General features: G+C 43.7%; 1 protein-coding gene across 6 annotated transcripts in view; it reads right to left on the bottom strand.

Moving 5' to 3' along the window:
* foxp4 (forkhead box P4) overlaps window positions 1-10,704 on the bottom strand; it is a 211,449-nt gene extending 200,745 nt beyond the window's left edge. For 2 of the 6 annotated variants that reach the window (XM_052473431.1, XM_052473437.1), the window contains exon 1: window positions 10,127-10,703. The gene's annotated coding sequence lies outside the window, so the exon portion shown is untranslated. Of the gene's footprint in view, window positions 1-10,126 lie in introns of all 6 variants that reach the window. The other 4 variants (XM_052473433.1, XM_052473435.1, XM_052473434.1 and 1 more) reach the window with 4 other exon arrangements.
* Window positions 10,705-11,308: the final 604 nt, after the last annotated feature.

Here is an 11,308-nt window from a genome sequence, read left to right as displayed (position 1 = left end):
TTTTGTTGTTCAAACAAAATCCAGAGCTAAACTATTCAAAATGGGTTTATTATAATTCTATTGAACACTGCTTATGTTTTATCGATACTAAATGACAGTTTCAGGATCACCAGCACGGTAGTATTTAAGATACAGTAGTACTCTTTCTTTCCTCTCTTCTCTGTCACTCCTGACCGGTGGTCTCAGCCGGCTTCAGACTGCTGTGGTTTCAAAGGCCACAAAACACTCTTTCTTTTGTCTTACTCTTTTTAAAGACTGGAGTCTGTCTAATATACTGTGTGGTAGAAGAGTCCTGGACAGCAGAGGTAATCTGACAGGATTAGGCTGCTTTATTTCCCTGGGAAGAAGGGATGGGAGAGGAGAGGAAGAAAGAGAGGAGGCCGCGCTCAAATCCCCCTATAAATGTCAGACAACGAACAGTGACCAGGGGCACAGAAACACACACACATACACACCTGTCATACCTCACTGGGCCACCACAGACCGGCAAGGAAAGGAGAAGAGACTAGTCCTTCTTTTCCTCTTTCTTAGGAGCGAGGGATTTGTGGCGAACGAGGCACGAAAGGAGGGAGGGAGAGGGGGATTACACAATTATTCAGATAGCGGCTGGGGATAATCTAGTGGCAGATGTCCCTTGGTCAACAATGCCCACCTCACACACACACACACACACACATTACAATGCTAGCCGAACACAGCCGAGAGCAAAAGCCAGCCGTAACCGATGGTTACAAGCACTTTGTGTAACCTGCTGGTGTACCGAACACACACTAATCACCAACGGCAAAGGAGAAGTCATGCAAACACACATCTCTTTAATGATAATATGATTTGGTGTATATCCTTTGTATTTTCTCTAACTTGATATATTTGTATCTAAAAAGTCCATAGCATGGCAATAGTTACCACTGGGACAGGAGAGGGTCAACCTGTTAGCTTTTGTTCTACTATTTCTCCTCAGGCGTCACAAAAACAAACCTGAGAAATTCAGTCCAAGGGAAACTACAAAACAGGTAATTGTGGTCACACACATACCCCACACCGTCCTGCCACATTCTTCCTTAAGCCCCGGCCTCTGTGTCTCTGTGTGATCTCAAGACTCTCATAGCTACTGTGCTATTCTCTTATCCGTTTCTCCCCTTCTCCTTCCCATTTCCTCTATCCTCCTCTCCCTCTCTCCACTGCTTTGAAAGGGCACACACAGAGCCTCAGAGTCCTCACCCCCTGTGAGGAAAAGTCCGGCAAAACCACTTCACCTCAAGGACCACGGGGAGGGAGGGAGGGAGGGAGGGAGGGAGGGAGGGAGGGAGAGAGAGAGAGAGAGAGAGAGAGAGAGAGAGAGAGAGAGAGAGAGAGGGAGAGAGAGAGAGGAAAGAGAGACATTTGAGTCTCATAACCATAAATAAAACCTTAAATCTCAAACACGTCATGACAACACAAGTGAAACACACAAGATAACAGACTTTTGAAAAGATATATATAAATATAGCAACAAAAAAAATCCTGATTGTATGAGTTTTATTTTCCTTTTTCCTGTAATGAGTACAAAAATTGCAGTTAGTTAATGCCAAATGAATGCATAAGCAAGAAGATGGGGGTGGGGGGTGTATAGCTGTCATTCCATCCTCTCTAGCAGCACATTGTGATTTGGGTTTAGACTGGTTAACAGATCTCTCTGTCAGTGGGTATATATATCTAGCGCCCTGCCCGGCACAGCCTGTATCTCATGCTAATAGTTTAAGTAGTCATCCTATGTCACCCATCACTAATACCATAAGATAGCAGCCTTCGCCAGCCTCTCGGCCACAGCGTTAGCCTGTGTTAGCCAGCAGCACCCCAATACTTTACGGATTAGTAAACATAATGACATACATTTATATGCTTGTTACTTATATGGTCAATGGGTGGGTGGGGGGGACTGGGACAGGGGTACGGAGAAGATTTAGTTAGTTCCTATAGGGGCTTCCCTCATACCTCTTTACAGTATAGCATACTGTACACACAACCAAGTATAAAAGACATTACACATTCAACGCCAAACTAAACAGCACATACAGCTAATGAACACAAACAACCTGAACTAAACACACAGAAATGTCCAAACTTTCCCACACTTTTAAACCTCAAAACCAATTGGGACGAAAGCATGAGTATCATCAAACACAAATAAGTGCTTAGGCAGTAAAGACACTCACTCCCTGACACTGTTTTCCTTTACGCTGGGGAACGTTCAGGGCTGAGCGTGAATCTGTCTGCTCCTCCTCCCGCTTAAACCTTCCCGGAGTGGGAATCTCTCTCCAGAGCTCGCCTGGCGGATTTCACCACGGCTGCCGCAGAGTGAGGTGCGTTTCAGAGGTGTGTAATGCTCCTCTATAGGCAGGGCCATGCAGCTGTCACCCGTGCATTAGTAGAACCCTTTAATAAACGCGTTAAAACAGTGCCACGAAGTTTAGCCCCATTGTTGTTTGGAAAAAGTATTTGAAGTGATCTGTTCCCTCGGCAACTGGTTGATTGACAGGTGGGTTGTCAGGCTGGTACAGAGGGTTGGAATACACCAACGACTCTCTTATGACGCCCTTACGAAGGGTCATAGGGGGAGGGGGAGACAGGTTTTGAATGGGGGAGATTGGGGAGATGGGGGAGACAGGTTTTGAATGGGGGAGATTGGGGAGATGGGGGAGACAGGCTCTCATGAGGATGCCATACCACACACACACACACATTCTGTCATACGATCAACTCCCCAACACACTACCTCTCCCCCACACTTTCTCTCTATCTGTCTCCCATGCACACCCTCCTTCTCATGCTCCATTTCCCTACATCCACACTCTGTCCATCCATGTCACTTCTCCATGGTGGCCATGATGAGTGTCATCACACAGTCAGCAGACTCCCAGCTCCATCTCCACCCAGATACAGGTACAGCCAGGTTGTGCTGAGGTTAGGTTATAGCAGCTAATTGCCATGGCCCTGTCCAAGATTTTTGGACCTGTCCCATGTCACTAAAACTCTACATCTACCTCATCCTCTCAGTCTCTTCTCCCATTCCTGTTTCAGCTCCAGTCATCTCCCTCTCCTGGTTAGAGAATTGGGTCAGTAACTGGAAGGTTACTAGATCGAATCCCGAGCTGACAAGGTAATAATCTGTCATTCTGCCCCTGAGCAAGGCAGTTAACACACTGTTCCCCAGGCACTAAGATGTGGATGTCGATTAAGGCAGCCCCCCGCACCTCTCTGATTCAGAGGGGTTGGGTTAAATGCAGAAGACACATTTCACTTTCCCTCACTGTCCCAGCCTTAGTCCTTCCCCAGGCCTCCACCAGCCCAGACCCTGGCCCTGCTCACTGCTACAGTCCCATCTCCAGCTAAAGGTCCAGCCACAGGCACGGTCCCTTCTATCCTTTCTTTCTTGGTCCCTCCATCTCTCGCTCTGTCTCCAGTCTCTCCAGTAATGGGTCATAAAGCTGGCCTGTGGCTGCCAAGCTCTCTCAGGAGATGCTGATCTAATGCTTCCACACATAATGACCCACGCCTGCCTGCCTGCTACACACATACTGTCATTTCCGTCCTCTTCTCTCTCTCTCTCTTTCTCTCTCTCCCTCTTTCCCATTCCCCAGGCCCATAGGAAGCGGTCCCTTCCTCTCTCTGTGCTGCAGGGTCACTCCCTCCCACATCCATCAGCTCTTAAGAGGCTCACACTCTGAATCTCTCTCTCTATCACAAATTCTCTCGCTCTCTCCATCTATCTGTCTGTCTGTCTCTCTCCCTCACCTCTTCTACACTCAATAGACTGCTGTGAATCACCCTAAAATCTACCCAGGGCATCCCAGAATATCCTCCCCTCTGCCCTTCTCTGGTCCACGGCTCGCTCCCTCGTTCCACAACTTGTCTTTCCCCTTTTCTCTCTTCATTCTCCTGCTGTAGAGATGCTGTGTCAGTCGGATTCTGCTGGCTTTACTTTCCCTAATCCACAGGTCAGCATTTGGCATGCACAGACACAAATAGACATGCACACACACAAATAGACATGCACACACACAAAATCACATGCACACACACACAAATAGAAGTGCACAAATACAAATAGACACACACAAATAGACATGCACACAAGCGCATGTGCGCATACACACACAAACACACAAAAATAGGCAGGCCTCTCGTTCTCCCCAATAACAGGTTCAATTAGAACCACATGTGTAATTATGGTTGAAACTAAGGCAATGTGACGGCGGCTCAACACTCACGTCAATCACCTAACTGATGACCACAGCCAGCACTCTCATCACCAGCTAGCTACCTCCACACACATAACACAGCTTTAAAACTTCAACATTTCAATTCTTAACTGATTGATTTGGATTTTTTATAAAAAAAACAACACATTTTCCAGACTTTTGGGCTTCCTAAAAAAAAACAGCCAACACATGCATTGACTATGAACTGCAAACACAAGCATTTCATTTGTCCTTTTTCCACAGAATCTGTTTTAATGGAAGTACTGTGATGGAGGCAAAAAACAGGATATCCACTGGGTGAAATCCTACACATACCAGCATCATGTATCGCTGGCTTTCCACCTCTCTTTAAAAACACTTTGGAGCAGCAGATAAAGCCACTCAACCAATGGGCAGCAGTAGTTTTGGTCTGGCAGGAGAGGTTTAATGTAGAGGGGGATAGAGAGACAGGCAGACAGAGCGAGTCCTCAGAAAAGTGTTCAATATTAGCAATGCTCAGGACATGAAAAACTTCACAAACTACTGTCCATCTCACTTGACTGGAGCCCATGTGAATTTTGAATGGGCACTCTTATATACACACGCACGCGCATGCACACGCACACGCACACACACACACACACACACACACACACACACACACACACACACACACACACACACACACACACACACACACACACACACACACACACACACACACACACACACACACACACACGCACACACACACACACACACACACACACACACACACACACACACACACACACACACTCATGGTAGGAACACTTATATTATGTTGGTGGACCACCACAATAAAGTTGGTGTGCATTAAGCCCCAAATGGAATGTTTTGAAGCAGTCAGATTCATATTATAATACAGCAGTCAATACAGTTGTATCATTTTATAGTATAGTAAAGCATTCAAGTGTTAGCGTGTTTATTGTACATATTTTTTGACAATCTGGAACATGTTTTAGTCACACCCAGGCTCTGACACACAGCCAGTTAAAACCCTGACTACAGACCAGACACACCCAGGCTCTGACACACAGCCAGTTAAAACCCTGACTACAGACCAGACACACCCAGGCTCTGACACACAGCCAGTTAAAACCCTGACTACAGACCAGACACACCCAGGCTCTGACACACAGCCAGTTAAAACCCTGACTACAGACCAGACACACCCAGGCTCTGACACACAGCCAGTTAAAACCCTGACTACAGACCAGACACACCCAGGCTCTGACACACAGCCAGTTAAAACCCTGACTACAGACCAGACACACCCAGGCTCTGACACACAGCCAGTTAAAACCCTGACTACAGACCAGACACACCCAGGCTCTGACACACAGCCAGTTAAAACCCTGACTACAGACCAGACACACCCAGGCTCTGACACACAGCCAGTTAAAACCCTGACTACAGACCAGACACACCCAGGCTCTGACACACAGCCAGTTAAAACCCTGACCAGACCAGACACACCCAGGCTCTGACACACAGCCAGTTAAAACCCTGACTACAGACCAGACACACCCAGGCTCTGACACACAGCCAGTTAAAACCCTGACTACAGACCAGACACACCCAGGCTCTGACACACAGCCAGTTAAAACCCTGACTACAGACCAGACACAGGCTCCAGGCCCTCTGACCAGACACACAGCCAGTCAAAAACCCTGACTACAGACCAGACACACCCAGGCTCTGACACACAGCCAGTTAAAACCCTGACTACAGACCAGACACACCCAGGCTCTGACACACAGCCAGTAAAAACCCTGACTACAGACCAGACACACCCAGGCTCTGACACACAGCCAGTTAAAACCCTGACTACAGACCAGACACACCCAGGCTCTGACACACAGCCAGTAAAAACCCTGACTACAGACCAGACACACCCAGGCTCTGACACACAGCCAGTTAAAACCCTGACTACAGACCAGACACACACAAACTTTGCCTAACTACAACCAAAACACGTTCAAACACACATAAAGTTTGTCTATCTGTCCCACCCTGATAGTGTCATCTAATCACTATTACTGCAGTGTTGCATTTTGCAAAATCACTACTGACATTACAGATGCTGCTCAGCAAATAGTGAACAGACTTTGCTTTCCTTTTACTCAATATAACATAATAGAAAGTCCAAAAACATTTTACAAACTACACAAATTCAAGGAAAATATTATCTACAACACTGAGAATCCAGCAATAATAGAAAGTCAACAAATCAGAAGAGAAACGTGTGAGACGGAGAAACGTGCAGGAGAAATTCAACAACAGGACATGAAAAACAGTCAGCTGCCGAGGAAAAGAAGGAAAACCGTCTGATTTTACTGTCTGCAGCTGGACACAATAGCAGATAGAGCAGAGAGAGGCAGCCTTCTTCTGACACCTCTAGCTTCCTGGCTGTGTCCACTTCATTTCCAAATCACTTCTTTTCCCTCTCAAATACCCTGTCTATTATCTCACAAGCTCTCCTTTTCTCAAACATATTCTTATATTATATTCAAACAGACTGTTCTCATCTAAAATCGTATTATCTTTCTTAGATACCACATGTATAGAAAAGTAAGAGAGTACTGTTAGTATCTAAATACAATTTTCAAATAAATCCTAGGTAACTACCATCTCAAATGGAGTGTAAAATGTCCCCCTCTCCTTCTCTCTGAGAGGAGCGACCCTCACTGCTCCAGTCTCTCTCTCAGCCCAGCAGCAGGTACGTATGTCTGTTTGAGCTGAGGATCTTCAATAATGATAATAGAGTAATTCAGCTGACACTTTTCTCTTAAGCTACTTCAAATGATGTCATATCTTCAGTATATGTGGCCCATGCGGGAATCAAACCCACAACTCTGGAATTACAATCATCATGCTCCAACCAACTGTGCCAACGCAACCACTTTCTCCTGTCTTAAAGCCAGGTCTGGATCTCTAGACCACAGCAAACATGACACACACCGCTGAGAAATCCCCTGCTTTCTCTCACCCTAAACTCTAAAGCCATTCCAAAAAAAATGGAATCAGTTCAGTTGAAATTTCCCAACACTTTGGTTATGAGCAAAGTAAGATAGAATAACACAATCAGAAAGATTAAATTAGGTAAAACATTCTAAATAAATCTGGACATACCTAAAGGAGGTGAACTGCTTTTGGTAAAATATAAAACGTTTAAAATACCATTTCAAAGAATTTGTCTGGTTTTAAATAATTAGTGGGGCTAACTATAGACAGATTACTTTTGTTTGTTCAGTTACAAAGTCCCTACAATTTTATATTTTCTTGGGGAATAAAAGCTCATCATGATTTTATAAATAACCCACTGATCTCGGAGAAGAAAATCAGCCCAGGTGTGTTTTTGAACAATTAAAATAACTAGTCCCCGGGTGTGAATATATTTTATGCCACCAACCAAATCCAACCAAATCCATGTTTTCCTGCCTGGCAGAAGAGTTATGACACGGATATAAAATGTGAAATACAGCTCTTTCATTCTCTCTAAAAAAGTATATTAAACCTCCATCAGTGGTGCAATTAAAACTGTGTCACCGTCGCGTTGCAGAAATGCCACCCGTGGCACGCGCAGCCTCGGAGCGAAGGACAGGGGGACAGGAGCCACAAAACAACATGGAGAGAGAGAGGGAACGGGAACACACTAAATTAATTAATTATGTCAAATGCCCCAGCGTCCATCAATCAAAAGAAAAACGGCAATGATCTGCCTTTTTCTTTTTAATGACTTACAGACCAATGGCACCGCGCCGCAACCAATAGCAAATAATTGTAATTTCATTTCTCCATCATGCCGGACATCATTGCGTCTGACGTGCAGGAATGTCCCAGATGAAGGCTGATATTTAGGGAGCTCAGGGACGGTAATGTAGGGAGATATATGGGTGTGCTCAAATTTAGGAAATAAACCGCAACAATATGGCGGTGGTGTCTGTTAAAACTTCTACATAACCTTGTGAGATGTTGAAAATAGCCTACTTGTTTGAGACAATGCGATTATTTAAAATGAATTATCAATTTATCAATTTAGTAGAAAGAAGATTAGGAACTTATTTAAATGCTTTTATAGGACATTATAAAACAAACAAAAAACGTTCATAATGAGATATAGAATGAATATTCGAAGAAAAACAACTCTAAACGCCGGAATGCTCAAATGTGTTAAAATGGGTCTCCTCACAAAAGCGCGCAAGCAGAGCCTAAAATGAGTAGCCATTAGTTCTCGTGCATGGGGCGCATTTGGCTATTCTGTTGATGAGTCCTTTAACTTTTCAACACTAGCGTAACTTTTTAGAATGTGTATATTTGTAAATGTATAGTTATTCATATTCACAATAGATTCCATATGCGTCAGTTACAAAATACAGAAAAATGTTCATAATTAAATCAATAAAGATTGTGAGGCTATGTGTCTATCCTTTATCTTAGAAGTTGTACAATAATTGTATAAAACAAAACGAAGACGTTATCAGCTAAAACGGGATCTTCTCGGCTTTTTATGCCTTTTGCTTTTCTGATAGGTAAGTATATCCGATTCTGATTAATAGATTATGCCTGGATAATAACCAATAATAATCAATGACATAAATTGTTCCATGCGCTTCACACCAACTTTGATTTTGAAGCACAATTGCACGTATCACCAACAGTAGGCTAGGCCTATAGCCTATTGTTTGGTAAACTGAATCAATAATAACAATAGCCTACTATTACAGTATATCTCTAGTGTATTTGACACAATTGTGAATAAATTCAAATAAAAGGGACACTATCCTTCCATAAAGACTGAGACCAAACCTTCCATACCACCCGGATTGAAGTCTGCAAAACACAAGCCCAAAATCAGCAGACAACAACCTTTAAAAATACTTAAAAGTTTGACCGGAAAACGAATTATTTAGGCATATTAGTGTTCTTTATAAAATAATTTAAAGGCCTAATCATAGATGTTATGTGGTCCCTTAAAATGTATCTTTAATCCAAATTCAACAATCGCAAATCTAGTGAGACCTCGTTCGGTGTGTGGTGAACGGGTAATAAACGATCAAAAATAATTCAAACGATGACCGAATGGGTGTGTACATTTACACCCGTTATTGGAGACGCGATTAATCAAAGTATTTTACAAAGGACTCGTTTAGCGTTCGACGGTTGTGCACCTCCGTGCATTTGCTGCTTTCATTCAAATTCACTCCGAACATCTTTGTAGGCCAGCTTTGTCTGAAAACTTTTTGTTGTTTCATGTGCGAGCGTTTGTGAACCTGACACCTTCCATAAGCGGCGAGGCAGCATGCAGCCACTGCTCCTGCAGTCTACAACTATAACTATCATTTCGCACCTACATTTTAAAATAAAAATCAAGTAGGCATATTTCCAAAGTATGTATACTAAAGTATATGGATTTCATATTAAAACTGCAATCTGTTATTTTGATAGCACGTGTTTATCTAGGGGAGAGGTCGCGAGAAACTCGCTCGTGGGTCCTTGCCATTTTCGACAAACTTTTTTCTATTGTACAAAATGAAGAACGACTTCAAAGTGCATGGCCTGAAAAGTAGCTGATTTAAAGTTTCATGTTTGGACTACCGTGTATGCCAGCCTTGGTGAAACGCACTTTAGGAAATAATTGCCTAGCCATTCGCTGAATATTGGGTAAGATTTTGTTATTATTGGTTTATAAGACTTTTGCTGAAAACAATGATAAGCCATAAACAAGTCCAATTTTTTCAGTGTTCGAACTCAACAACGCGCGCACACACACTTTCAATCTTGGAAAAACACACGGACAGAGAGACAGAGGAGAAGAAAGGACAATTAAGAGGGATGGAGAATATGTAGATACGTGTATCAACCTGTTCTTGTTTTCTGAAGAAGTCAACTTTCACACCAGTGGCTGGACCATGTGGACAGCCCCGCTTCTGCTCGGCGCAACACCACACGGCGAGTCCCCTCACCGCTACAAAGACTCAAGGCAAAATAACAAAAAGAGAGAAATCTTGGAATCTAAGATTGGTATCGCAGGACCATTACTTTCAACGAAAACCGTCTTCGTTAGTTACTCCGTGCTTCCTTCCTTTCTTGTCTTTTGTTGTGCGTTCTCTCTCTAGGAGTGGGCACTGTAGCTAGTGAAGTCAGAACAATACTAGTGCCACTAACTCACACACAGGCTGCATGCGCAGCCCTTGGGGAAGTTGATGGAGAGAAAGCACACAGCTTTTCGGGCTGTTCGTTGCCGGCTCTCCTCACTCTGGTCTGATCCTGCTATCTCGCCGTTATTCAGATCTTAACCCCTCCACAAGTCCCAATGACGATAATCGACTCAGTTTTTGGCATCCCATCTGTCGCTCGCTGCTTCGCTAGCAAATCAGTGTTGAATTATTCGGGTTGTGTGTTGGTTGAGGATATGTTGGGGGATAGTTTGCTCTCTACCGTAATGCCTCTAAAACAGGTGCTCGTTCACATATTTCTGTGCCTTGCTAGTGGCAGAAAAAGGCGCTTCACATGGCCGGGTGGCAAGCGGCAATTGCACGGCGAGAAAATCCGCCTACCATGTTTAGAGCACTGGAGGCTCCTCAGAGGAGGAAGGGGAGGACCATCCTCCTCAGTGAATTTCATTAAACAAATGTTTTTTTCAAATTTAAAAAAAATATATTTTTTTATAAAACTATACTAAATATATTCACGTCACCAAATCATTGATGTTTTGCATTGAAGGTCTACAGTAGCCTCAATCGGGTAGCACCATGTTGTAGCCGGTTGGACAGCTAGTCACATTGACTTTAATACAAAACCTATGAGGCTCATGGTTCTCACCACCTTCAATAGACTTACACAGTAATTATGACAACTTCTGGAGGACTTCCTCCAACCTATCAGAACTGACATGTTGTCCTCCCAATCAAAGGATCAGAGAATGAATCTAGTACTGAAAACACAAGCTACAGCTAGCTAGCACTGCGGTGTGTAAAATGTGGTGAGTTGTTGACTCAAAGAGAAAGACAATAGTTAAACAGTTTTGAACAAATTAATTTCTT

The sequence above is a fragment of the Oncorhynchus keta genome, chromosome 21, assembly GCF_023373465.1.
Source record: "Oncorhynchus keta strain PuntledgeMale-10-30-2019 chromosome 21, Oket_V2, whole genome shotgun sequence".
In the NCBI taxonomy this organism is placed as follows: domain Eukaryota; kingdom Metazoa; phylum Chordata; class Actinopteri; order Salmoniformes; family Salmonidae; genus Oncorhynchus; species Oncorhynchus keta.
This window is presented reverse-complemented; position numbering and strand designations above follow the sequence as displayed.